At 42.2% G+C, this 26,795-nt stretch overlaps 2 non-coding genes across 2 annotated transcripts; one reads left to right on the top strand and one right to left on the bottom strand.

Annotated features, from left to right (window-relative positions):
- Window positions 1-11,678: 11,678 nt before the first annotated feature.
- LOC125099352 (U2 spliceosomal RNA) lies at window positions 11,679-11,869 on the bottom strand. The gene has a single exon (XR_007127128.1). It is a non-coding gene; the product is annotated as a U2 spliceosomal RNA (small nuclear RNA).
- Window positions 11,870-17,236: 5,367 nt separating this feature from the next.
- LOC125099585 (small nucleolar RNA ACA64) lies at window positions 17,237-17,360 on the top strand. Its single transcript, XR_007127292.1, has one exon. It is a non-coding gene; the product is annotated as a small nucleolar RNA ACA64 (small nucleolar RNA).
- The last annotated feature ends 9,435 nt before the right edge of the window (window positions 17,361-26,795 follow it).

Here is a 26,795-nt window from a genome sequence, read left to right as displayed (position 1 = left end):
GTCCTGACAGGGTTGCCAACGAGGGCCTTTAGGGTTGGTTTCTTATAGAAAGATAACTGGGGAACTTACATTTTAAATGGAAAAAGTCCTAGAAAAATATATTTACCAAAACTGACTAAAAAAGAAATAGAGAGCCAGCATCATCAGCAGTAAAAATCTTCCTATGAAAGAAATCCTATGCTCTGAGGGTTTTATTTAGGAGTTCTAGGAGATATATTTCACTTGATCTTAGCCAAAAGGCCGAGAGGCCATCTAGGAGATATTTCAATTAAAGCCTCAGATTATAACCAGTATGCTAAAAAAGCAGGATTCATGGGATATAACCAAGACCGTTACTACACTGCTGTCTTCTACTATCCCTTTAAATCTTCTCGGTGAAGGTAATCCTTTCTCTGCCGTTGGATGAAAACTCAGGCAAGCCCCTTGCCTTTTAAGGTTATTATTGAGTAACAGAAATGCCTGTGTTACCTTATAGACATAAACCCAAACCCAAATTAGTAACTTAAAATGTCCAGTATAATATAAGATAGGCTTTCAGTTTAAAAGTTAAGACTTCTCTTTCCCCAACTCAGGGCTATGGCACACTGACCATCTGTTTGGGGGAAAAGAAATGGAGTCAGCCTCTTCTTTTTTTCTCTCTTACCTTTTTAATCACTCCCCAACCCCCATCTTACCCCCACCACTGCCCCATCTATAAGTGAGAGTTCAATCAAGAAACTGAAATTATGCCAGTGATTCGAGAACAAAATTAATGTGAAAAATCATTAATTAAATTAAGGTCACTAACCAGATGAGACTAATGAGACAAGAAGAAAATTCTAAGGTATCGTAAGTGTAGCAATTTCAAGCAGAAGCTACCATTCCCCGGGCTGAGGGAATAAAAGAAAGATGTTAAAATTCTTGAAACTTCAAACCACAGGCAAAGGACCCTACAGATTTGAAACTCCCTCCCTCAGAGGAGGGAGCTCATGAGGCTGGACCCAAAGTCTGAAGAGGATGTAGTCCTGTCTTAGGATGAAGGGGTGGATGTGAGGAGTCTGGCCTTACAAGTCTTATTGAAACTGTAAATGGGACTGGCTACTGCTATGGAAGGAATCATCTCTGATGGGGTGAAGAAGCTGTGCTAGCGGGACACTCACAGGGACCAGACAGGAAGGAAGAAGGGAGGAGTGCACCCCTTCCACTCCTCCAGCCTCCCAGTCCCCGTCCAGCAACTTGACTGCCAGAGCCCAACAGGGAATAGCTGGCAAATCAGGCATGTGGTTTTCAGGAGGGTGCCCCTAGCATTACAGAGCAGAGGGAAAAAAAGGTGGACTTTTAATAAATGACAGACCCCCATTCACTCACCGCTTTTCTGATCCTCTCTGGCTTGGGGAGATAGAGAAGGAAGGGAACAGAAAGCCCTTACTTAACTAGTTCTGTGATTAGAATGCTTTGCTCTCTCTGGACCTGCTGGGTATTTGAAGCTGATTCTTTCTCATGGAGGACTTTCATGTGAACTTTGGCAAACCTATTTTCTTACCCCATCACTACTGATTTCCTTTGATCTAAATGAATGCACTGTATTCTGGGAGTTGCTTATTAACCTCAATTTAGTGGCCAAATAAGCAGTGTCCAGCTTCTCCGCTAATGAAACCTGTTTACCTCTCCAACTGAGCCAACTTTATTTGAGACAATATACGATGACCCCGTGCCAGCTCTTTTGTGTGCATCTGGCTGTAACTGAGCCAAAGGAACACTCGTGGATTCCTTGCCCAGGCAAATTTGGGGAATGCAGACTGACTCAAGTTCAGGAGTGCCTTTCTTTCACTCCATCACCAAAGCAGCTAGTCAGCCCTGTTGTTGCCTTTTGTGTTTGAGGTAAGAGTCAGACACAAGTCCACTAGGCCTGCCTAGTTGCAGAGGGGCAAGGGGAACCACTGAATCCCTCCTTGGCTGTCTTAGTTCATAGCAGCCATGTTTGCCAAAGAAATCGACTTTCAAAATTTCCATCACACTCCCTCTGTCAAGCCACTGACACGCTTGAAAGGATGAGGCGTTGTTAATGTCAAGGAACTGATTCCTAGATCTGTCTTTTGAAAAGACTATCTTGGCCTATCATCTCACTTTGGAAGTTTATATCTTGAATCTTGGTACGCCAATTGAAACTTGACTGAACATCTTCTTGTGGCAATCTTAAATTCTTCCAGTTCATCTTGTGAGATTAATATAACTCTGATCCTAAAATCAAAACAGAACTAGAAAGGAAAATTGCACGTTAATCTTATTCATAAGCAAAATTGCAAAAACAAACAAACAAAAACACACAAAAAAACCCCTCAAACTATTCTAAACAATTACCAACCCAGCAGAGTATGAAGAAGATAACCCATCATACTAAATTGGATTTATCCTGGGAATGCAATGTTGGGCTAACATTATAAAGATGATTAATTTAATTCATTGCATTAACAGATTGGATGAAGAAAACCATTTGATGATCTCAGTAGATGCAGAAAAAACATCTGAGTAAAAGCAACCTAATTTGTGACAGAAATTCTGAAGATTATAATTAAGAAGGTAAATTTCAACAATATAAAAGCCAAAAAGACCCTGCTTACGGCAAATATCGTTCTTCCTGGTAAAACTTAAAAGCCTTCCCTTTAAAATCAGGAACAAGCTGAGGATGCCCAATGTCATTGTTATATTCAACATTATTCTAGTTGCATGAGCAAAATGTAAAAAAGAAATAAAAGGTATGCAAATTGGAAAAGAAGGAATAAAATAATCATTATTAGCAGATTGATATGATGCCCAAAGAGAATATTCAATAGAATCTATAGTCGAGAAAAACGATCTGAGAATTTTGAAGGGGTGGGGGGTGGGAGGTTGGGGGCACCAGGTGGTGGGTATTGTAGAGGGCACGGATTGCATGGAGCACTGGGTGTGGTGCAAAAATAATGAATACTGTTATGCTGAAAAAATAAAAAAATTAAAGAAAAAAAAAAGAATCTATAGTCGAATTATTAGAATTGAGAAGATAATTTAGCAAAGTGGCTAAGTATACAAAACCAATGGCATTTCCATACAGCAGCCATAAAAATCATAGTAATAGAATTTTTTAAAGATACCATTACAATAGAACCAAAACTATAATAAAATAAAGACAAGACCTTTATGGAGAAAAACTTTATTGAAAAACAGTAAAGAAGACCAAAACTAACAAACAGGTATACCATGTTCATGGGTAGAGAGACTCAATATGATTATGTCGACTCTCCCCAAATTCAACGCAATTAAAATCAGTTTCTCAATGGTTGGTCATAGGCCTTATGAATCTGGTTCCAAAATTTACCTGGAAGAGCAAAGGCCCTGGAATAGTCAAGATACTCGGATACTCTTGAGGAATAAGAACAAGGGGTGTGTGTGGTGTGTGTGTGTGTGTGTGTGTGTGTGTAAGATGAGGTGGCCCTGTCAAATATCAAGATTGCTAAATCTATTTAAATAAAGCACTATGATATTGGCACAGGAACAGACAAATAGACCAAAGGAAAGAATGGTGAGCCCAAATATGGATCTATAAATATCTGATGACTGATCTGCTGGCACTCTAGAATAGTTGGCAGATGTAGAGGGGATGGCAGGAAGTGAACTGTTCAATAGTGTGCGAACAAGAGTTTATCCATATTGGATAAAAATGATACTGGATTCCTCCCTTGCATCATATACAAAATAAAGTCCAGCTGAAATGAAGATTTAAATGTGAAAAGAAAAACTTCAAAAAAAAATTTTTTTTTAATTTATTTGACAGACAGAAATCAGAAGTAGGCAGAGAGGCAGACAGAGAGAGAGGAGGAAGCAGTCTCCCTGCTGAGCAGAGAGTCTGATGCGGGGCTCGATCCCAGGACCCTGGGATCATGACCTGAGCCGAAGGCAGAGGCTTTAACCCACTGAGCCACCCAGGTGCCACAAAACTTCAAAAATTTTATGTGTCAACATAGAAAAATAGTTTTGACTTTTGGTAAGGAAGTATTTTCTAAATAAGGAAAAGATTGATAAATTACAGAAATTCTAATTATGAATTTCTTTTTATCAAAAGACACTGTAAAGAGAGTAAAAAGACAAGCCAAAACCTGAGAGGGCATATTAGTCATGCACATCATTAACTAAAAATTAGTATACAGAATCCATGAAGAACACCTAAAAATCAGTGAGAAAACAAAAAGAACCCAATAGAAAATGAGCAATAGGAATGAAAAGCTTTTCACAGAAGAGGAAACATGAATGGCCAATCAATATACAAAATGTGCCTTAATTTCATTAGTAATCAGGAAAAGCAAAATGAAATGACAATGAGATATTTATACACCTACCAATTGGTACAAATATAAAACCTGACCATTTTAAGCAGTACAATGAGGTCTCCTACACACTTGCAACAGGTGATACAATCACTTTGGAAATCACTTCTGACATGTCTAGTGTAGCTGAGACAGCATGTTTCCTATGACTCCCAGGAATATCCTTAGAAGAACTTCTCCACATGAGCACCAGGCGATATGTCTGAGGCAGCACTGTTTCTATTAACAAAAAACGGAACACAACTCAACAGGAGAAACAACAAATCAATTGAGGTATATTCAAAAAATGGCTATAACAGTAAAAATGAATGAGCTATATAATTGAAGTTCAGACACGGAATGTTGAGAGGAAAGGAATACATGAAATATATTTTAATAAACTTGGAAAATAAAGCAAAATAAGCAAAGCCATATTTTTTTAGGGATATATATATATATATATATATATATATATATATATATATAAACTATAGCAAAGGGATGATAAAACCAAATTTAAAAACAATGGTTATCTATCAGGGAGGCACCATAGGTCTGTGATTGGCAAGACAGTATTGCCAGATAAAAATGGGGAGGGGTCAGGTAACTTCAAATTTAAATATGAATAATGTTTTTAATATAACTATATCCCAGATATGGCATGGGACATACTTATACTAAAATTTACTTATTGTTTATCTGAAATTTAAAATTAATAGGGAATATTTTATTGTTGTTGTTGCTTGTTTTGGGCTAAATCTGACAATCCTACTCAGTGATGATATTTATAACGTACCATTTCTTAGGTTGTGTGGTAGTTTCGTAAGTTGTCTGCACATTTTGTTGTTTGAACACAAGTCTGCCCCTGTTTACAATTCTATTTGGTGGATCCACAGCTTTTGCTAAAAAACCAGCAACAGCAAGACTGAGGTGTCAAGTGCCGGTCCTCTGTGACCACTGGCGGATGCGTCATATTTCCTGTGGCTGGGCTCTCTCCTTACTGCTCCCCATGCTCCTGTTGGTGATGACTTCTCCCCATCCCACAACCAAAAGTTTGGTAGGGTATCCCACCATCTTCCTTCCATAATGTCTGTAAGTGTGGGATATTATGCAATGCATGACCCACTTTAAGCTCATGTTCCAAGTAATAAAGCCTTTTTTAACCATCAAAGGGCCTTCTTATCTCCCCAGTTCCTCAGAGAAAATATCAGAAAAGAGATCACAAAGAACATCCAGATTAAAGAGGCTATTAGTTGCAAAATCACTTTCCTAGTCCCATGGGGAAAGCTTACTGGAGGGAGAAGAACCTTCCCCAGAATTTAATTGATGAAGACTCAATATATAAAGACTCTTCTTGAAGGAAGTGCATAAGTAAAGGGTACAGACTGCAAAGAATTCTAAGGACCCCCAAAACAAGAGTAGAACATTCCAGCCCAACACAAAGCAAGATGTGGAGAGTTGGGGCGGGGGTTGGTGCTCAAGACATACAGAAGAGATTCTGACCAGATGTGACACTCATGAGCCTTAGGACCGGGAGCCACTGTATTCCCCAAAGACTGGCACAGAGTTGTCCTCAATACATGTTTGTGGGCGGAATACATGAATACATAATGAATGATAGAAGTTGCAAGGGGAGTATAAAGATTATTATCAGATCCATAGAAAGGAGGGATTAAAGAGTCACAGCAGAATCTGCTGATTCTTCTGTATTTCTCGTGTAGGCACACTTCAGAGATTTTGCAGGTCTGGCTCCAGACCCCAGCAATAAAGCAAAGATTTCAATAAAGCAAGTCAGATAAATGCATACAAAAGTTATGTTTACATTCTACCATAGTCTATTAAGCGTGCAATAGCATTACGTCTAAAACAACAATATGCATGTCTTCATTAAAAAATACTTTCTTGCTAAAACAACAACAACAACAACAACAACAACAAAAAACGCTAACCAGCATCTGAGCTTTCGGTGAGTCATGGTCACTGATCACAGACCACCATAACAAAGAAAGAATGATGAAAACGTTGGAAACAGCATGAGAATTCCTGAAATGTGACGCTAAGCACTCATGACGTGAGCAAATGTGGTTGGAAAAATAGTGCTGGTAGACTTGCTCAACACAGCGTTGTCACAAGCCTTCATTCAATTTGTAAACCAAAAACCCCCAGCAGTATCTGCAAAGTGCCATAAAGCAAAGCACCATAAAACAAGATATGCCTGTATGTGGGTGAGTAAACTGTTTACAGCTCTCAGTACGAAAAGTGGATTCATAAAACCTGAAAATAAAGGGGCACCTGGGTGGCTCAGTGGGTTAAAGCATTTGCCTTTGGCTCAGGTCATGATCCCAGGGTCTTGGGATCGAGCCCCGCATCGGGCTCTCCGCTCGGCAGAGAGCCTGCTTCCTCCTCTCTCTCTCTCTCTCTGCCTGCCTCTCTGCCTACTTCTGATCTGTCTGTCCAATAAATAAATAAATAAATCTAAAAAAAAAAACCTGAAAAAAAAAAAAAGAACTCCTGATTGAAAGTCACGTATCTATTCCAGTTGAGAAGCTGGTGTCCACAGTAGGCAGAACCACAAAGCAGCTCCTAACCAGCGCCACCTTCACTGGGCCCACTCCTGACTGGGTGTGCTTAGTCACCCTGACACCTGTCTCATACCTCTTTGGTTCCTTCCGGCTCACCCTAAGGGATGATGGCCAAGCTTCTGATACTTGTGCTATTGCCATAAGGCACCGACACAGTGGCCTTCTCCATCAGTTCTTGTATCTAGCCATGCATGCACTGAACACTTATAAAGCATGCACCAGGTGCCGTACTAAGTCTTGGAGATTTAGAGGTAGGATTTAGTGAGCACTTACTAAGGCAGGCACAGTGTTAAGAACATTGCTTAAATTAGCTAACTTGCAACCCTAAGTAGTAAGTATTATTGTTATCCTATTTTACAGATGGGGAAACTTGGGAATAAGACATCATCTATGGCTTCGAGAGAGAAATCAGACATTTATGATCCGTCATTCCAAGGATTTTCCAAAGTGCCATGGGAACAGAGTGTGTATGTGAACTGAGATGCTATCTCTTACTGCTTAACGATGTCGCTACACCATTAGCAGCTTTAAACAACACCCATGTATTTTCTCACAGCCATGGAATCAGGGTCCAGGCATGGGTAGTGGCTCCTCTGTTTCCAGGTCTCTCACTAGTCTGCCGTCGAGCCATCAGCAAGGGTTGGCTTCTCATCGGAAGACCCGCAAACTCCTGTAGTCACCGACAGTGGCTCCTGTGGGCTGTCAGATTCGGGGTCTCAGTTTTTTGCTGGCCACCAGCCAGCAGCTGCCCACGATTGCATGCCAGTCCCCCTCTCCACGGGGATGCTCAGGAGATGCAGCCTGCTTCTCCAAAGCCAGCAAAGGAGGGGCACTCCTGGCAAGAGGGGCATTACCGTCTTCTGTAACAGTTCAGAAGGGACATCCTCTCGTCTTTGCTGACTTATAGGAGTTAAAGTGAAGTCACAGGTCTGGCCACACTGTGGTCGGAAGGGGTCACAGAGGGATGTGAATGCAGGAGATGGGAGGATGGGAAGCGCTGTAGAGTCTGTCTGCCTTCTGCTCTTTTTCATCAGCCCAGACGAGCTGCCCCTGCAATCTGTCTCTGGGCCCCCCACAGCTGCCCCACGTGGCTGCGCATTCACCAGCCTGCAGCCGGGGAGGCACCCCGCCCCCACCCAGCGTGGCGAGGTACACCATTCGCATAACGAGACGCAGCAGCCCTGCCACTTCCATTAGCGTTTATAACACTGCGTGATGACTGTTTCTTTTTCTCTCTCTTCTCTATACTAAAAGCTCCTTGAAGTCCGGGACTAAGACTTTTCTTTTTATATCTCCAGGACAGCAAGTGCCAAAAAGGGTTAGTCAGATAAATGGAAGAAAGATGGCAGCAGAACCAGCTTTCTTGGGGAGCCAGCAGGAGGCACCGGGAAGACTACAGGGAAGGCGCATGCGTGCTCTCCTTCATCACTCAGAGCTGGACACTGAACTCTTTTTTTTTTTTTTTTTAATTTATTTATTTATTTGACAGACAGAGATCACAAGTAGGCAGAGAGGCAGGCAGAGAGAGAGGAAGGGAAGCAGGCTACCTACTGAGAAGAGAGCCCGATGCAGGGCTTGATCCCAGGACTCTGGGATCATGACCAGCCAAAGGCAGAGGCTTTAACCCACTGAGCCACCCAGGTGCCCCTGGACACTGAACTTCCTTAAAGAACTTTGGGAACAATCTCCAGTGAAATATAATGAAAATCTTGGTTTGCTGGGCTTTGTTTTCCTCCTGAGTAATCCCCTTGGAGGAAAAACAAAAGTACCCTGCTGATTCAACCCACTACACACCAGTGTTCTTGTTCTCATCATATGGTAGTGGGAGGTAGCAAGTGGAATGGTTCCTATTTTTCTGGAACTGGCAGGTAGAGCCCAGAGCAGAGAAAGAGTGCTAAGCTTTCTGCAGTCAGAGTCAGACTGGCATCCAGCACTGGGGAATGCCTCTCTGCAGGGCAATGCCGGCCACATGCTCCTCCCCTCCACCCTGCTTCCCCCACTGTCCTCTACAAGCCCCAGGGCACCCCGGGAGCTTGGAAGTTAACATAAGGTGAAAGTGGCCTTTCACCATTAAAACTGGTTATAATTTAAGATCATTATCGAGTCCCCTTTCATCTTCTTCATATAAAATCATTTCTGTTTCTTTATGGCTGCCCCATTACAGGTCTTCAGTCGTCCACTGTGATGATTCTGACTTCTCATTATAGTAAGGTGAAGACCAACACCCTGTATTCCAGGTCATGAAAGCACCTGCCCAGGGCTCTGCCCTTGGGACCCGACCAACAGCCCAATGTGGAAGCAAATGGAAATTAGGACCAGCAGCTGCACGTAAGGAAACCAGTGACACATGCAGCAGTGAACAAGAATTTAAGTGCTAAAACCATTAGTGGCTACCATTTCAAAATGATCATTCTATGGTTTTCTCCATGGGGACAGAATTGGTTCCTCAAATTAAACTAATAAAGAAAGAGAACATCAAATGCTTGCCTGAACGCCACACTCACTGCACCGTCTTGGGGAGGAGAGGCAGGGATGAGCGGAGCTGAGCTTTGATGGAATTCACGTTATCTGTTCAGTCACTAGAGGCCTTTGGACCTGATGTTCCTCCGCATGCCAAGGAACGCTTTGACTCAGAACAAAGGCACCCACCAGCGAAGTTCATGGCCTTCTGCTGTTCCCACCAGAGCACAGATCACCTTCACACTGTCCAGACACTGATTTCACTCCTGCTGACTGCCTCCCCTGGCCCTCTTCCTGAAGGATGACATAGTTAGAAAGTTTCTTTTATGTTGCTTCTATTAAATGTGAGTTTTTTGGTGCCCTTGAGTGGTTCTGAGGCAATAAAAACGATTCGGAGGTTAACATTGTTTTTAAAAATTAATATTCAGTTTATTAAGGTTGCAGATTAAAAAACTAATTTTTCCTAAAGCTTTTAAGTTCTGCATCAAATCTTACTGTTCCTTGTCTATTATGTATATAGCCTGTTATATATTCTTAAACTATGGTAAAGGCCTTTGAATAATATGTGATCCTATTTCTAAGCTAATACCTTCAAGCATTTTAAATTGCATTTATAATTCAATGCATTCTGTTTTTTTATTACTTCAATGTTTTGATTGAACTAACATAACTTCCCGAGTACTCAACAAAGAACACTAGTAAGTCAAACTTGTAAGGAGGGCTAACCTTTTAAATATTATAATACTGTATATATAAACTTAATAAAAGCATAACTTAAAAATCTAAAGCAATTATTCATACATTATAAATTGGAGTTTAAATCCTATTCATTTTAATATTAGGTCAAATTGTCTCAAACATTACAGGTACATGAAACACTAAATATAAGCTTCTCCCTCACACATAATATTAATATACAACAGGTTGATTTCCTTAAACACATCAATATTTAAACCTAAAGCAGCCTGGGGTTGAGTGATACTTAGGTGCTGTACTGGCTCCCTAGGGCTGTATGACAAATGACCATAAATGGGGTGGCTTGAAACAGCAGAAGTTTCTGTTCTCTCAGTCTGGAGGCTGGAAGTCTGAAATCAAGGTGCTGGCCAGCCCCTGCTCCCTTGGGACGGTTGAGAGGAGCATCTCTCCTTGCCCCTTCCAGCTTGGGTGGCTCTGGGCATTCCTTGTCTTTCTTGGCTTGTGGAAGCCAAATCACTCCAGTCTCTGCCTCTAGCCTCACATTGCCTTGTCTGTGTGCCTCCTTTTCTGTCTCCTATAAGGACAATTGTCATCGGACCACTGCTCTTATTTCAAAATCTTTACTTTTATTACATTGCAAAGATCCTTTTTCCAAAGAAGGGAACATATACAGGTCTCAGGGATTTGGATGTGGAGATATTTGGGGGGTGGGGTGGGGTGCAAGCCACCACTGTTCAACCCTCTCTACCCACAAGGGGACTTGTCATTCCAGTGAATCATGGGAATGCCCAGAGGTGGCAGCTGAGTGCCTTTCTGGCAGCAACACTGGTGGACTTCCTAGTTCTGTTTACAGCACCACTATCAGTGCCTTTCAGATGAGCTTGTCTCATAGTTCATGGCTCTGAGTTCCCATTCTGTCTTACTGGATTTCTTTATCTCCTCACAGACTTCTGCATTAACTTCCTCCCACCTGGACTACACACTTTACTCAATCAGGTTTTTCATTTATTGACTCTTAATGTATATAAATATATTGTGTGGTTATCTCTAAAGACATTTGTACTTGACAGAATCCTGGATTCTTTTCATATCCTTCCAATCAGTTAAAATCATCAATATCTAGGGTTACTAAAAGAGTATCCAATTGAATTTCTGTATCTCTTATGGGTCTGCCTGGCTAGTCGTTCATACTTCTAAGGTCTTTCCATTGCCAGGTGCAAACGATTGGTTAGGAATTCTCTTAGGACTTTGAACAAGCTGTTGAAAAAATGAGTCTCAGTGAACCAATTCAATAGTAAGTCTTTACTTAAAGGAGATGGCATTGTAGAGTGGTAAAGAAACTCTTCTATGTATAAGCTGGTGGTTTGGGAAAACTCCTTAGTCTTTTTGAGCTGGTGTATGCCTGTATATAAGGTGTTGGTAACATCTTTCCGAGTTACTTGATTGGGTTGTGAGGACTAAGAGAGATGGTGCACATACAGTACTTTTCTCAGTGCCCAGTTTATAACAAGCACACAAAAAGTGTTAGTAATTAGAACACTAGAATTTCAGAAGAGTGTTTCCATGTTTCCTTAGGGACTTTTTTTTTCTTAAACAAATCTTTTATTTACTACTTTAGTGGGGAGGGTGCACCGTTCCCGGAGGTACTGCAATACCAGGTCTATGCGTGGAGTGGAAGGAGCAAGCTCCTATTCCAACTCCCTACTCCAAAAATCCATTTAATATATTGTCCTCAGATAGAGGACGTATCAGATATTAAACTGATAAGAACAGATACTACGCTTGATCTTAGCCAAAAGGCCAAGAAGTGATCCTTAGGGACTATTTGAACACAAATTTGGTATAGGTAGAAATGTTCCTTAAAAGGAGGTTCCTTCCTGCATATCATATATTCATTCATTTTTATGTATATTCAAATATTTATTGAGCACCTCCTATTTGCTGGGTGCTGTTCTAAGTGCATGGGATGATGATTGAACAAAACAGGCAATCATCCCTGTTTCATGGAGGGATGAGGCAGGGGGAGGCTTACAGAAGGTGAAAAGTACTATAGAAAGAATGGAGCAGGGGAAGGGGACAGGGGAGTGCCGGGAGTGGGGCAGGTTGAAATCTAGATAGGATGGTCAGGGCAGATCTCATGGAGAAGGGGACACTGGAGTAAAGACTTGAAGGGGCTGAGGGAGTAAGCCTTATGCAGATACATGTGAGACAGCATTTCAGGCAGAGGAAGCAACAGTGCAAAGGCTTTGAGTTGGGAGCATCTCTGACACATTCAAGGACAAGCAAGACAACAATGTAACTTGAGTGCTGTGAGAGAGGGGGAGAGTAGAAGGGGAAAAGGTAGAGAGATGACAGGCCTAGACAATGAAGGTCACTGGCACCACTTTAATAAGATAGGAGACCATCACAAGGCCAAGATCAGAGGGATGACAGGATTGGACCTGAATTTTAAAAGGATCACTCTGGCCACAGTGTGAATAGATAGTAGGAGGGCAGGGTAGAAGCAGGGAGACCAATCAGAGGGTATGTAGGAATCCAGACAAGAGACAAAGGTAGCTCACACCAGAACACAGTACTAGAAGTGGTGAGATGTGGTCAGATTTTCTTTTATGCTGAAAAGCACTATTTGTTGATATATAGGATGTGGGGGTGAGGAAAAGAGAGGTGTGGGAAGATGCTAAGATTTTTGACCTGAGTAGCCTGAAGGACTGTACTGCCATCAACTGAGATGGGGAGCGCTGTGGGGAGAGCAAGTTTGGGGTGAGAAGGAATGACCACTAGACACTGAAGGGGACTTTTCTACTTGAGTTTAGAGTTTGAAAGAGAGAGAAAGAGAGAGGTCCTAGGTAGAGATAGACATTTGAGGGTGGTCAGCATATAGATGGCCTTCAGAGCCAAGTGACTTGATGATGTGACCAAGAGTGAAGGTAGAAGGAAAAGAGAGCGGGACCAGTGGTGGCCCCACCAGGATTAAGACGTGAAGCAGAAGAGTGAAACCAGCAAAAGAGACTGAGAAGGGACAATGAAGAGAATGTTCGGCCTTGGAAGCCAAGTTGCTGTGTTCTCCATGGCCCCAGAGTCTGCAGCTAACTGAGAATGTCTTCCATGTGCTGACAGCAAGCCCCTTCAGGTCACATCGGCTGTAGCCCTCCCCATTTCCCCTGACTCTTCCTCTCCAGTGAAACATCTTTTACCTTTCTGCGTTGACTTCCATAAGGGAATCGAATGAATTTTAATAATTAAAAAATAATAAAGGAAATAAAAATCAAGACATACACTTCAGGGTAGCCATGATGTTTTTTTAAAGTATGCCTACAACTCATTCACATAATCTACATAAAATATACACATCTCACGCAAATGCCCTCGCAGACACTGGTTCTTAGGAAGATTTCTGTGGATCCCACAGCAATCGTGACCTTTATACTATACCCTACAAGCTGGACAAAGGCGATCCAAATCGCACTCTGAATAGCCATAACTTTGGTCATGCATTCTGAACAGCGGGCGCAACCTGTGACTATCAGTCCCTTTCTTGTCCCATGAATATCTACTGGAAGACCCTTAGTCGCTAGTGTAAGCTGGTTTTGAACTCAGGGTCTATCTCATTTCCCTTGGGATTTTTCTCAATACTGAGCACACTGTCTGGCTCATGGTAGGTACTGTCTAATGTCAACTTTGCTCAGGGAATGAATGAATAGTGCCTGCTGTCCTGAAGAATGGCTCAAACCAAACAGACTTCCTAGGTCAGAAACTTGAAACACAAGCATAGCAATTACACCTAGAAGTTGCCTTTGTTGTTAAATTCATGGCATAGTTTTTGATCAGATCATTTATATTTCTTTTTTCTTTTCCCCATGTAACATAAAAAAAACAAAAACAAAAATAAAAAAAACCTCCGAAGTGTAGACTTTCTACCCCAGGACAGGGAAGACACCTTCCACCTTATTTGAACCACATATATTTCCAGGAAGAATACTAGGCAGAAAGAGAGTAGATTCCGTTTTTTAATCAGCAGTTCTATTGAGGACAGATGCTATTTCTATTTTTCATCTCTTTCCCTCTCTCACTTTTGCTATCATTTCAGGAATTATGATTTTCCATATTCTCAAAGTAAAAAAAAAAATCACTGACAGAAGGCAAGCAAACCAATGTCATTATTGAATATATTGTACCAGTGCATATGAAAAGCTTTATTTCTGGCCAAAGAGGCATAAAATAGAGCTCATCTGCAAACCAATCAAAAGGATCATTTCCATGGGCAGCCGCCTTATTAGATGCGTAATCAACAGTCTACCTAGGGCCTCTTTCCATGGGAGAAGCCGGGGAGATAAAGATTGATTTTGTCAGTGTGTTCTAGTTTTTCATCGGATTCTTTGCTGTCTCCAGAATTTTTTTTCAGCACTCAAACAGACAGCTACAAAATTGATTGGCTTGAAAGCCAAATAAAATAAAACACAGTAGCCTACTTGATCATTACTACGAGCTATTTATTACGCGCAGTGCTGTGCTGGGATATTGACCCTGAGATTAAAGCTAGAGAAATAGAGATTCTGAGATTCTGTGGACACATAAAGCTCCCCAGCCATGGTGACAGATGATAATGAGATTATACTCAGAGGCCATCTTTTATCTCAATGGAGCCCAACAGCTATCATTTTTTAAAAATAATGAATTGTACAAACAATGCAGGGAACATTTGCTTAGCAGTTCCGCAATGCAGCTTCCTTGAGCCCCAAGTACCTTGGCAGGCTGCCCGGCGATCTGGCCGCGGAGGACAGCCACTCCCCCAACTCATCTATTTTGCTGGCTGGTCAGATCATATGTTCTCTTATTCACCTCAACACACCTGGCCACAGGAGGCGTCCTTCTCCCGAACATTCCTCATATGCGTCCTGTTCTTTCTTGCCTCCAGGCCTTTTTCCGGACTATCCCTCCCACTGAGAAGCCCTCTTACATATCCAAAATCAAAATACACTTCCTCCTTGAACACAACAGCTGTAGTCTCACATCTTTCATGAACTCTTAAGTAAAACCTTTAGAGCAAATTGATCCGGATCCAAGTCCTGGCTTTACTACTTATTAGCTGGGTTGCCGAGGGCCACTCACATCACCTATCTGAGTTTCAGGTTAAAAATTCTTACCTCTAAGAGTCTTACCTAATTATTATCTTATGTCAGACCAAGCATGTGAAGCACACAGAACAATTTCTAACCCTAGTAGGCACTCACTTAATGTTAGTTTCCCCTCTTGGGCTCCTTTGCTCAGTTAAAATTTCAGTCCCCACTTAGTAATTAAACAGACACTGAATTTTTCACAGCAGGGTGTCCTGGATCGTAGGCTCTTCTCTGAACCTTCCCTTCACCTTCTTGCTTTAATCCATGGTTCTGAAGCCTGACTGCACATGGCAATCCCTTCAGATATACACCATGGTTGGGTCTAAACCCTAGAGATTCTGACTTAAATGGTTGGGACAGAGCCCAGATGTTACTTGACAGATAATTCAGCTCTCTGTCTGCATCATGGCTGCAGCCAAGCAGCTAGACAGGCTGGAGGGAAATACAGGAACTTTCTGAATGGTCTTAAATCTGTACCCACTCGCCTCACTAGGTGGGCCTTGGTGCGGCAGCCCTACTGAGTTCCTCGTCCACTCACTGTCCCGCTCTCCTGGGCGTGACTTCTCACTTCCTCTTCTCCCCTCAACTCCTGAACTCCTGCCTTATCATGACCCTCTGCTAACGGTCTGGTCTGTGGTACTCACTGATAAGACAGGAGGAAGCCCTGAGCATACCACATTGGCACATCTCTAGGCTCCCTGTGTGCGTACCCTGCTTTCTCTCCTCTTACTGCGGATGGAGCATCCCTGTTGCTGTGACAGACCAGATCCTCTCTTAAACCCTGAAGCTCACCCTTTCCAGCAATCATCACCACGACTTTCCTGAATCATCACTTAATCCCTCTCTACTGGACCATTCCCACCAGTGACTACATGCTATAATAATTCCCATCTTAAAATAAGCCCCCGGGGCACCTGGGTGGCTCAGTGGGTTAAGCCTCTGCCTTCGGCTCAGGTCATGATCTCAGGGTCCTGGGATCGAGGCCTGCATTGGGCTCTCTGCTGGGTGGTGAGCCTGCTTCCTCCTCTCTCTCTGCCTGCCTCTCTGCCTATTGTGATCTCTGTCTGTCAAATAAATAAATAAAATCTTTAAAAAAAAAAGCCCCCCATTATTGCACACACCCCTCCAACTACTCTCCCACCTTGTGGGTCCCTTTTTAGGAAAAGAAAACAGCAATTTAAAACTAGCTAGTCTTTACTTGTCCCTGGTCTTTTCCTCCCAGTGTCCCTTAAAGCCCCTGCAGTCAGGCCTTCGTCCCCACCACTGCCGTGAAGCAGCTTTGTCAAGGCCACCGAAACCTCCAAGGCCAAATCAAGGTCAATTCTCAAGCCTCCATTGCAGCATTTGACACAGTGGATCCCTCTGGGTCTTTGCTGGTTCTCTTCCTACATCATTGGCTGCCCCTTCTGTCTTCTTTTTTTTTTTTTTTAAGATTTTATTTATTATTTATTTGACAGAGAGAGATCACAAGTAGACAGAGAGGCAGGCAGGCGGAGAGAGAGAGAGAGAGAGAGAGAGAGAGAGAGAGGGAAGCAGGCTCCCTGTCGAGCAGAGAGCCTGATGCGGGACTCGATCCCAGGACCCTGAGATCATGACCTGAGCCGAAGGCAGCGGCTTAACCCACTGAGCCACCCAGGCACCCCCCCTTCTGTCTTCTTAACGGACTCTTCTCTGACCTCAAACACTGCAAATGCCCAGGAGTCAGTTCTCGGACCTTTTATTATCTCTGTCTACACTCACCGTCTATGTGATTTAGTCTAACCCCATGGCTTTAAATGCCGTTCATATACAGTGACTCCCAGATGAACCTCTCCTGCCCGGACAGATTTGTTTATCCAGCTGCCTTCCCAACATCTCCACCTGGTTTTGTCTCTGTACGTGGAAGGTCACACTACAACTGAATTCCTGATTCCTTCCCCCACCCCTCCAAATCTCCTGCTCCAACCAACTTCTCCATCTAAGAGAGAAAAAATTCTACTTTTGGTGGCTGTAGATACATTCTCTGCCCCTACTCCCTCAACCTCCCAAGGGCTTCATGGGGTGATATAGCTGGGAGGTCAGCATTGGCTTTGGCCACCTGTGGCTCTGTCTGTGGTTCCCAGTGAGAGAGGACACCCAGCGGTGCCCAGGACTCCAGCTCACAGCCCACCTTGGGGTAGGAAGGTGAAAGCCACACCCCCACACGTGCCGCCACTCTGGGGCCCCACTGGGCGTAGGTGGACTCTGACCTCTGGCCTCTGACCTTTGACCTGTGGTCTGCCTGCCAGATGCCTCAGATGACTGACCCTGAGGCCCAGGCCGCTGGCACTGCAGGAGGAAGGGAGCTTCCCTCTCAACATTCAGTAAAGCTGTTGATCTAAAAAAAAAAAAAAAAAAAAAAAAAAAAAAATAGAAAAGGAAAGAAAGAAAGGAAAAAGAAACTCAAACCCAAACCCTAAAAGTCTCTTTAAGACACATCTCTCGCTATCATATCCAACCCATCAGCAAATCCTTCATCATACATGTTTTTCAATATTATTACATTAACCATACCCTTAATTTAAAATTGCTGAACAGCATTCCATCCATAACAATAAAGACACATGCAAAGTGCCCCAGCATCGTGTTAAACGCTTGGCATAACTTATTTAATCTCCGTTAGCCTATGATAGGTGGAATTGTCTGAAGAGGAACTAGCCCAGAGTCACGGAGCCAGCAAGTGAAAAAGCTGAGATACCTAGGCAGTAGGGTTCCAGAGTCCACATGCTTGCCTACAGGGCTCTACATTTGTTTATCACGGTGCTTGAATAATTACATTGTTCAGATGTTTCCACTGTTAGGGATGTTGTTTTGACCACCTTTGGGTACAAAGCCTTTTCCTAATTTAGAACCGTTCTCAGAAGTTGAATAGCTCAAAGAGCATGAGCATTCTTAATCCTTAAAATGGCTATCCTATTATTATTTAACATTGGCTTTTTGAAATCTGAGGTCATCTATGGTTATTAAGGACTGTTCTCTGAAAAGAGAAGAAAATCTAGAGAAGAATTTGAAATAGCTAAGTTTGACCCTTGATTTAGTCACTGTGAATCTGACATACTTATTCAATCTTGTGGTCTTCAGTTTCCGTGTTTGTAAATGAAAGATAATCGCAACATTATAACTTCCTCACAAAGATGCATTTATCAGGTCCTAATTACTGTCAAAAGAAGAAGCTTTAGTGTTACTTTCCCCCCAAGCAAACCACAAACTCTGAAACTTCGATCTATGACTGTTCTACTCAGGAAGGGGTTGATCCTTTGTATCTTTTAAGACCATGAAACTCGAGTTCCGACTTTAAATGACCTGGCAAATCTGAGTTTTACATCTATGTTGGCTCATTCCTAATTGTTTCAAGATCCTCTTTGACTATCTGAACCTGAAGGAAAGATTGAATAAGCTATATTTGTCATGGTTGCATGTGATAAAAATATTTTATTTCTCATGTTTTAATCTTCACTTTGATATCATAGGTTTGGATAATGAATAGCCAATAATAAGTGAACTCTGCTTTTATATTCTTTCTTGTCTTATTCCCATTCAGCCTTCGGAAGTTACATATACCAAAATGTGGAACCTGTAAATTAAATGTACCAACACATTATTTTTTAGAGAATTTTCACCCCTTACTGCAGAACTAACTATACCTTCTACCCTCAGTTAAAACACACACACACACACACACACACACACACACACATACACACACACACACACATATACACACACACACACACAAAACAAAAAAACTAAAGGACACATATTTCAGAAAAGGGAAATTCTCAGAAGCCAAGAAGTCCCCTTTCCCTTTTTCCTTTCTCCATGTGCTGGATTGGCTGTTTGCCGTCAGCTGTATTGCTGTGTTGCTAATCTTTTCTGTCACCCCCGAATCTGAAAGGCTGGAAGCGTAGGAACCATATTTCCCGGAACACAAAGCCAGCAAATATCCCAGTCCTGATGCTGTCAGTGCCAGATAGTTATGAGAGATGAGGAAGGCAGAGGGGAAGCTGAAGCCATATTCTTCCTCTAGCAACAGATGTGGGATTTTGTAGTGGTCTCTGGGTGTCCTTTCACAAATTACCTGCCTCAGGAGGCAGTTTCCAAAAGTTCCTGACCACTGTGGCAACATATCCCAGAAAGTTAACTGCAAACCTTGAGAACCGGTTATGGGCTTCCCTTATCTTTGCTCTTCTAACTTTGCCAACTGTTTTATAAGTGCCTAGTTGCCTATTTTTTTAAATACTTTCTTGCTTCAAGCACCCAGAATGGTTTCTGTTTTCCCCACCGGAGCCTGGTTGATGTGTCCCATCTCCAAATTTATATAAACCTGTGATCAGGCTTTCACCTAAGAGAAACACAAATCTAATTTAGATTACCAGTAACAGATCCCTAACCCATAAACCGTAAACTAATTTTAACCCAAAAAGTCACCCCTTTATGTGATTTCCTTTTCTTCTGCCAGGTCTTGGGAATTCTATATCAAGAATTACACCACAGAGGATAGATCTAAAAAACATAACCCCAGTATCACCAACATTCCAAAGTGATACCTGGAGGATGGCTACATCCATTCCCATCCCTCTTTAGTATCTTCAGCTCCTTTTTACTTTATGTCCCTTGGGTTATCTATATATACATGTATTTGATTTATGATTTTGTTAATTCTTTTAAGCAGGACTTTTTTTTTAAAGATTTTATTTATTTATTTGACAGACAGATCACAAGTAGGCAGAGAGGCAGGCAGAGAGAGAGAAGGGAGGAAGCAGGCTCCCTGCTGAGCAGAGAGCCCAATGTGGGGCTCAATCCCAGGAACCTGGGATCATGACCTGAGCTGAAGGCAGAGGCTTTAACCCACTGAGCCACCCAGGCGCCCCAAGGGCAGGACTTTTAAAGAAAGATTTTATTTATTTACTTGAAAGAGAGAGAGAGAGAGAGAGAGAGCGTGCCCAGGGGGTGGAGGAGCAGAGGGGGAGTGAGAGGGAGAGAGAATCTCAAGCAGATTGCATGCTGAGTGTGGAGCCCAACATGGGGCTCGATCTCATGACCCTGAGATCATGACCTGATCCAAAACCAAGAGTCAGAGGCTCAACCAACTGAGCTACCCAGGCACCCCTATGGGGAGGACTTTTTTTTTTTTAAAGATTTTATTTATTTATTTGACAGAGAAAGCAAGAGAGCACAAGCAGGGTGGACAGTGGAGAGAGAGAGGGAGAAGCAGGCTCCTTGCCAAGCAGGGAGCCCAATGTGGGGCTTGATCCCAGTACCCTGGGATCACACCTGAGCCAAAGGCAGACGCCTAACCATCTGAGCCACCCAGGCACCCCTGGATAGGACTTTTTATTTGTTCCCTAGCACCTAGGGAATGTTCAAAGGTTTTGGTAAATGTCAAAATAAATGTGTGGGTTTCTATTTAAATTGGAGCAATCAGTGGTTTACATGTTTCACATTTAAGTTCACTTTAGTACAGATAAGCAGGCCGTCAGGTCTCTTAGGTTCTCTATTTTGATGAGCAATTTAATTTTATTCCAGAAATCCTTTCCCCTGTATTGGTGATGGATTTATAACTACACATTTTACATCTACCTTAATCTCACAGATATTTAAGATTTTATTTGAGAGAGAGAGAGAAAGAGAGAGCGAGAGCATGTGCATGGGGGGAGGACAGAGGAAGAGGGAGAGATAGAATCTCAAACGGACTCTCCACTGAGTGGGGAGCTGGATGTGGGGCTCGATCCCAAGACCCTGAGATCACAACCTGAGTCAAAATCAACAGTCAGATGCGTAACGGATTGGACCGCACTGGAGGCCCTCATAGATTTTAGACAGTCTCCCTGGGTGATTCTAGTGTACACTAAAGCCCGAGAACCATTTTTTTTAAGATTTATTTGAGAGAGAGAGAGAGAGAGTGCACAAGTGGGGGTAGGGGCAGAGGAGACACGGACCCCAGGACCCTGAGGTCATGACCTGAGCTGAAGGCTGATGCTTAACCGACTGAGCCATCCAGGTGCCCCAAGCTTGAGAATCATTGTAATAAGCAAAAACAGAGCTCCTTCTCTTTCAAATGTCCACAAGGGGTGAAATAGCAAGAATCCAAAGACTTAGCATTCTTTACATGATTCATATATGGGAGGTGATGTATAGAATCACAGAATTTTGGATCTAAAAATGTTCTTATAGATCATTTAAGCCTCTCATTTAACCTCCTCATTTAGTAGGCCAGCAATTCATACCCAGAGTTTCATTGTTTAGGGCAGAACAAAAATTGGAATCCTGGTATTCTGAATTTCAATCTACTGTTGTTGTTTTTTTTTTTTTTAAAGATTTTATTTATTTATTTGACAGAGAGAGCACAAGTAGGCAGAGAGGCAGGCGGAGAGAGAGGGAGAAGCAGGCTCCCCACTGAGCAGAGAGCCTGATAAAGGGCTTGATCCCAGGACCCCAAGATCATGACCTGAGCCGAAGGCAGAGGCTTAACCCACTGAGTCACCCAGGTGCCCCCAATCTACTGCTTTCTTTAAGATGGTTGTCATGGCGGCACATACCTCAATATTATCAAAGCCATCTATGAAAAACCCACCGCAAATATCATTCTCAATGGAGAAAAACTGAAAGCTTTTCTGCTAAGGTCAGGAACACGGCAGGGATGTCCGTTATCACCACTGCTATTCAACATAGTACTAGAAGTCCTAGCCTCAGCAATCAGACAACAAAAGGAAATTAAAGGCATCCAAATCGGCAAAGAAGAAGTCAAACTATCACTCTTTGCAGATGATATGATACTATATGTGGAAAACCCAAAAGACTCCACTCCAAAACTGCTAGAACTTGTACAGGAATTCAGTAAAGTATCAGGATATAAAATCAATGCACAGAAATCAGTTGCATTTCTCTACACCAACAACAAGACAGAAGAAAGAGAAATTAAGGAGTTCATCCCATTTACAATTGCACCCAAAACTATAAGATACCTAGGAATAAACCTAACCAAAGAGACTAAGAATCTATACTCAGAAAACTATAAAGTACTCATGAAAGAAATTGAGGAAGACACAAAGAAATGGAAAAATGTTCCATGCTCCTGGATTGGAAGAATAAATATTGTGAAAATGTCTATGCTACCTAAAGCAATCTACACATTTAATGCAATTCCTATCAAAGTACCATCCATTTTTTTCAAAGAAATGGAACAAATAATCCTAAAATTTATATGGAACCAGAAAAGACCTCGAATAGCCAAAGCAATATTGAAAAAGAAAGCCATCACAATTCCGGACTTCAAGCTCTATTACAAAGCTGTCATCATCAAGACAGCATGGTACTGGCACAAAAACAGACACATAGATCAATGGAACAGAATAGAGAGCCCAGAAATGGACCCTCAACTCTATGGTCAACTCATCTTCGACAAAGCAGGAAAGAATGTCCAATGGAAAAAAGACAGCCTCTTCAACAAATGGTGTTGGGAAAATTGGACGGCCACATGCAGAAAAATGAAATTGGATCATTTCCTTACACCACACACGAAAATAGACTCAAAATGGATGAAGGATCTCAATGTGAGAAAGGAATCCATCCAAATCCTCGAGGAGAACACAGGCAGCAACCTCTTCGACGTCAGCCGCAGCAACATCTTCCTAGGAACATCACCAAAGGCAAGGGAAGCAAGGGCAAAAATGAACTTTTGGGATTTTATCAAGATCAAAAGCTTTTGCACAGCAAAGGAAACAGTTAACAAAACCAAAAGACAACTGACAGAATGGGAGAAGATATTTGCAAATGACATATCAGATAAAGGGCTAGTGTCCAAAATCTATAAAGAACTTAGCAAACTCAACACCCAAAGAACAAATAATCCAATCAAGAAATGGGGAGAGGACATGAACAGACATTTCTGCAAAGAAGACATCCAGATGGCCAACAGACACATGAAAAAGTGCTCCATATCACTCGGCATCAGGGAAATACAAATCAAAACCACCATGAGATATCACCTCACACCAGTCAGAATGGCTAAAATTAACAAGTCAGGAAATGACAGATGCTGGCGAGGATGCGGAGAAAGGGGAACCCTCCTACACTGTTGGTGGGAATGCAGGCTGGTGCAACCACTCTGGAAAACAGCATGGAGGTTCCTCAAAATGTTGAAAATAGAACTACCCTATGACCCAGCAATTGCACTGCTGGGTATTTACCCTAAAGATACAAACGTAGTGATCCGAAGGGGCACGTGCACCCGAATGTTTATAGCAGCAATGTCTACAATAGCCAAACTATGGAAAGAACCTAGATGTCCATCTACAGACGAATGGATAAAGAAGATGTGGTATATATACACAATGGAATACTATGCAGCCATCAAAAGAAATGAAATCTTGCCATTTGCGACCACGTGGATGGAACTAGAGGGTATCATGCTTAGCGAAATAAGTCAATCGGAGAAAGACAACTCTCATATGATCTCCCTGATATGAGGGAGAGGAGATGCAACATGGGGGGTTGAGGGGGTAGGAGAAGAGTAAATGAAACAAGATGGGATTGGGAGGGAGACAAACCATAAGTGACTCTTAATCTCACAAAACAAACTGAGGGTTGATGGGGGGAGGGGGTTGGGAGAGGGGGTGGGGTTATGGATATTGGGGAGGGTATGTGCTATGGTGAGTGCTGTAAAGTGTGTAAACCTGGCGATTCGCAGACCTGTACCCCTGGGGATAAAAATATATGTTTATAAAGCTGTAAAAAAAAAAAAAAAAGAAAGAAAAAAGAAAGGATGAATCCCCAAGTTTTGTAGCAACATGGACGGGACTGGAAGAGATTATGCTGAGTGAAATAAGTCAAGCAGAGAGAGTCAATTATCATATGGTTTCACTTATTTGTGGAGCATAACAAATAGCATGGAGGATGGAGAGGAGAAGGGAGTTGAGGGAAATTGGAAGGGGAGGTGAACCATGAGAGACTATAGACTCTGAAAAACGATCTGAGAATTTTGAAGGGGTGGGGGGTGAGGTTGGGGGCACCAGGTGGTGGGTATTGTAGAGGGCACGGATTGCATGGAGCACTGGGTGTGGTGCAAAAATAATGAATACTGTTATGCTGAAAAAATAAAAAATTAAAAAAAACACACATAATAAAGATGCTTATAAAAGTTGTAAAAAAAAAGATGGTTGTCATGGACATTTGTATGAGTGGTGAAATGAACAACTCTTAAGTATGCCAATCATATTGTGGACATGCTTATATATTAGTACAGTTTTTTGATAAATAGTAGTAAATTTCTAACAAAATTAGTATAGATGATTTTTCCAATAGACGCAAGCTGAGTATCTTGAGGAAGGGCTAGCATTTTCTAATATGCACAAACATGTAACCTGGGCTTGTGACAGGCAGCCTCTCCCCTCCCCACTTTTTTGATATAACCATCTGACTAATACAGAATGTGCTAGGCTCTAATCTCAGTAACAAATACAACACAGATGGTTTATGGAAATTTGAATTGTTCAAACTTGAAGAGGCTGATATAGAAAAATTTTATAAAGTTTTGCTGTACAAAACTGCAACTCCCTACAAAGCTGGCAAGCACTGGGCATTCCAAGGTCAGCTGACTGGGGAATTGCAAACCACTTTTGTGGACTGGGATGCAAGGGTACTGCATTGTATCCACAGCCCAGTGTGACCCACGTTCTTACTGATGTCCGTTGGAACCTCCACATGTGATTCTGGTGACCACTGTACTGCCATTTGTATTACAAACCTTTAGCTCAGAAGTTATAGATGATAAAACACTCTGCAGTCTTAATCATTACCATTGATAATTGACCATCTGTTAATTTTGGAGGGAGCACACTCTGAAAAGTACCAGGGAGAGTGATGTAAAAATAGAATACAGCATTAGGACCCCCAAAACCAACCCCCACAGCAACAGCATCTTCCATCCCAACATTATTCTTCTGTGAAAATGGATCTTAAATGATGAGTATGTTAAATTAAGTCATGTGTTCAAGAAAGCATCATACACACAAAATGCAGCTTCCCTTACTTTAAAATTTTTTCATTTCTTCAAGTGATTCTAACCCCTGCACCTATGTCTGAAAGGCTGTGTAAACTGGAAAGAGCCCTAGGGCTTTCCAATTTAGTATTATACTTACTAGTCCACCAAGGGGAGAGAATCCTTTGGTAGGTATCCCAGGAGTCAGATCTGTGCTTGCAAGTTTTAAATTCTTTTGAGTACATGGTGAGATGGATCATTGTGTAGAATAACACTTTGGTTATTTTTACTCCAGGTTCTAATAGGGCTTGAGGTTGTTGCCAAGTCACCTTCACAGGTGTCTCCACAGGCTTACCTTCATTATGGCTATTCAGTTAATTAAAAGAGGGCTAAGTATTCTTCTCCACCGCCCCAAATGATTAAAGGATTAATGAGCTAATAAGCACAAAACACTTCCAACCTCATGAAATGAGTCTACAGACCCGGGACATGGCATGTCCTGTAGTCTAAAGGGTGGCATCAACAGATGAACAGAGCTGGACCACCTGCTCCCATGTCCCCCCCTCCCCCCGCCTGCCACCTGGTACTGATGCTGGTGACGTCACCCAGTCCTGGATCCTGGCCCACTGGACCACAGGCTATGCATGTGCTTAGCGGGCCCAGTAAAACAAGGGCAGTGAAATTTCTAAATTTTGATTGTCAGTATTTATAAAAAAGCATCAAAGGGGTGATGGTGAGGGCAAGTAGAGCTCTGTTAGAGGCTTACATTTATTCTATGGTTTAGTATTGTTTGCATTTGGAATTACACAAATGTGGGCTGTAATTATTTCAGTGCTTAGCGTTTCTGAAGGTCACATTATAGCCCAAAGTCTACCACTCACTTTAAAACAAATTTCACCAAAAATCTTCAACAACTTATTTGTGAAAATCCTTTCTTTCCAAGTAGGCAATCCTCACAAAGAACCAAACTTCACCAACACAGATATATGAGAACACGTTGGGCACTGCTACAAATCTAAGAAAATTAAATCTTGTTTGGCTAGGGAGTAGCCCCTGCTTTGTGTCAAGGGTTGGTCTGAACAAGTATAGACTGAATTTTTAGAACCATCCTCTCAATGACTTACGGGTAAGCGTGGAGTCTTAGGATTTGAGGAAACATGTTCTTTCTCCATTTTTTTCCTCCAACTAAGAGATGGGCTTTTGCCACGCTCTGGGTGAGCCTTGTTGCCACTTGTCATTTCCAAATACACACAACTTCTTGACTCTTATACCGTCTCGGGGGTATGTGTGTGCACATAAAAACAAAAGCTATATATTTCCATCACGAATTTCCACACTTGGATCCCCTCCAGACACTATTCTGAATATGACATTCTGCTGCAGAGTCCTAAAAATGGTGCTTTCCTCAAAATAAAGCCTTTAAAGATCCCTTAGTAGCTATTCAGGGACTGGAATTCAATTTCAATCCTCCACCCTTTGGTCCGCTGTAGATTCAAAATGCTTCCACAAAACACTGAGGGTATGTACTTCAGGGCAAATCTGATTTTTCTTCTGCAATAGAAATGTGCGTTATAGTCACCACAGACTGTATTTTTACTTAGAAAATACCCAAAGCAATAATGCG

Source organism: Lutra lutra, chromosome 4 (genome assembly GCF_902655055.1).
Source record: "Lutra lutra chromosome 4, mLutLut1.2, whole genome shotgun sequence".
NCBI lineage: Eukaryota > Metazoa > Chordata > Mammalia > Carnivora > Mustelidae > Lutra > Lutra lutra.
This window is presented reverse-complemented; position numbering and strand designations above follow the sequence as displayed.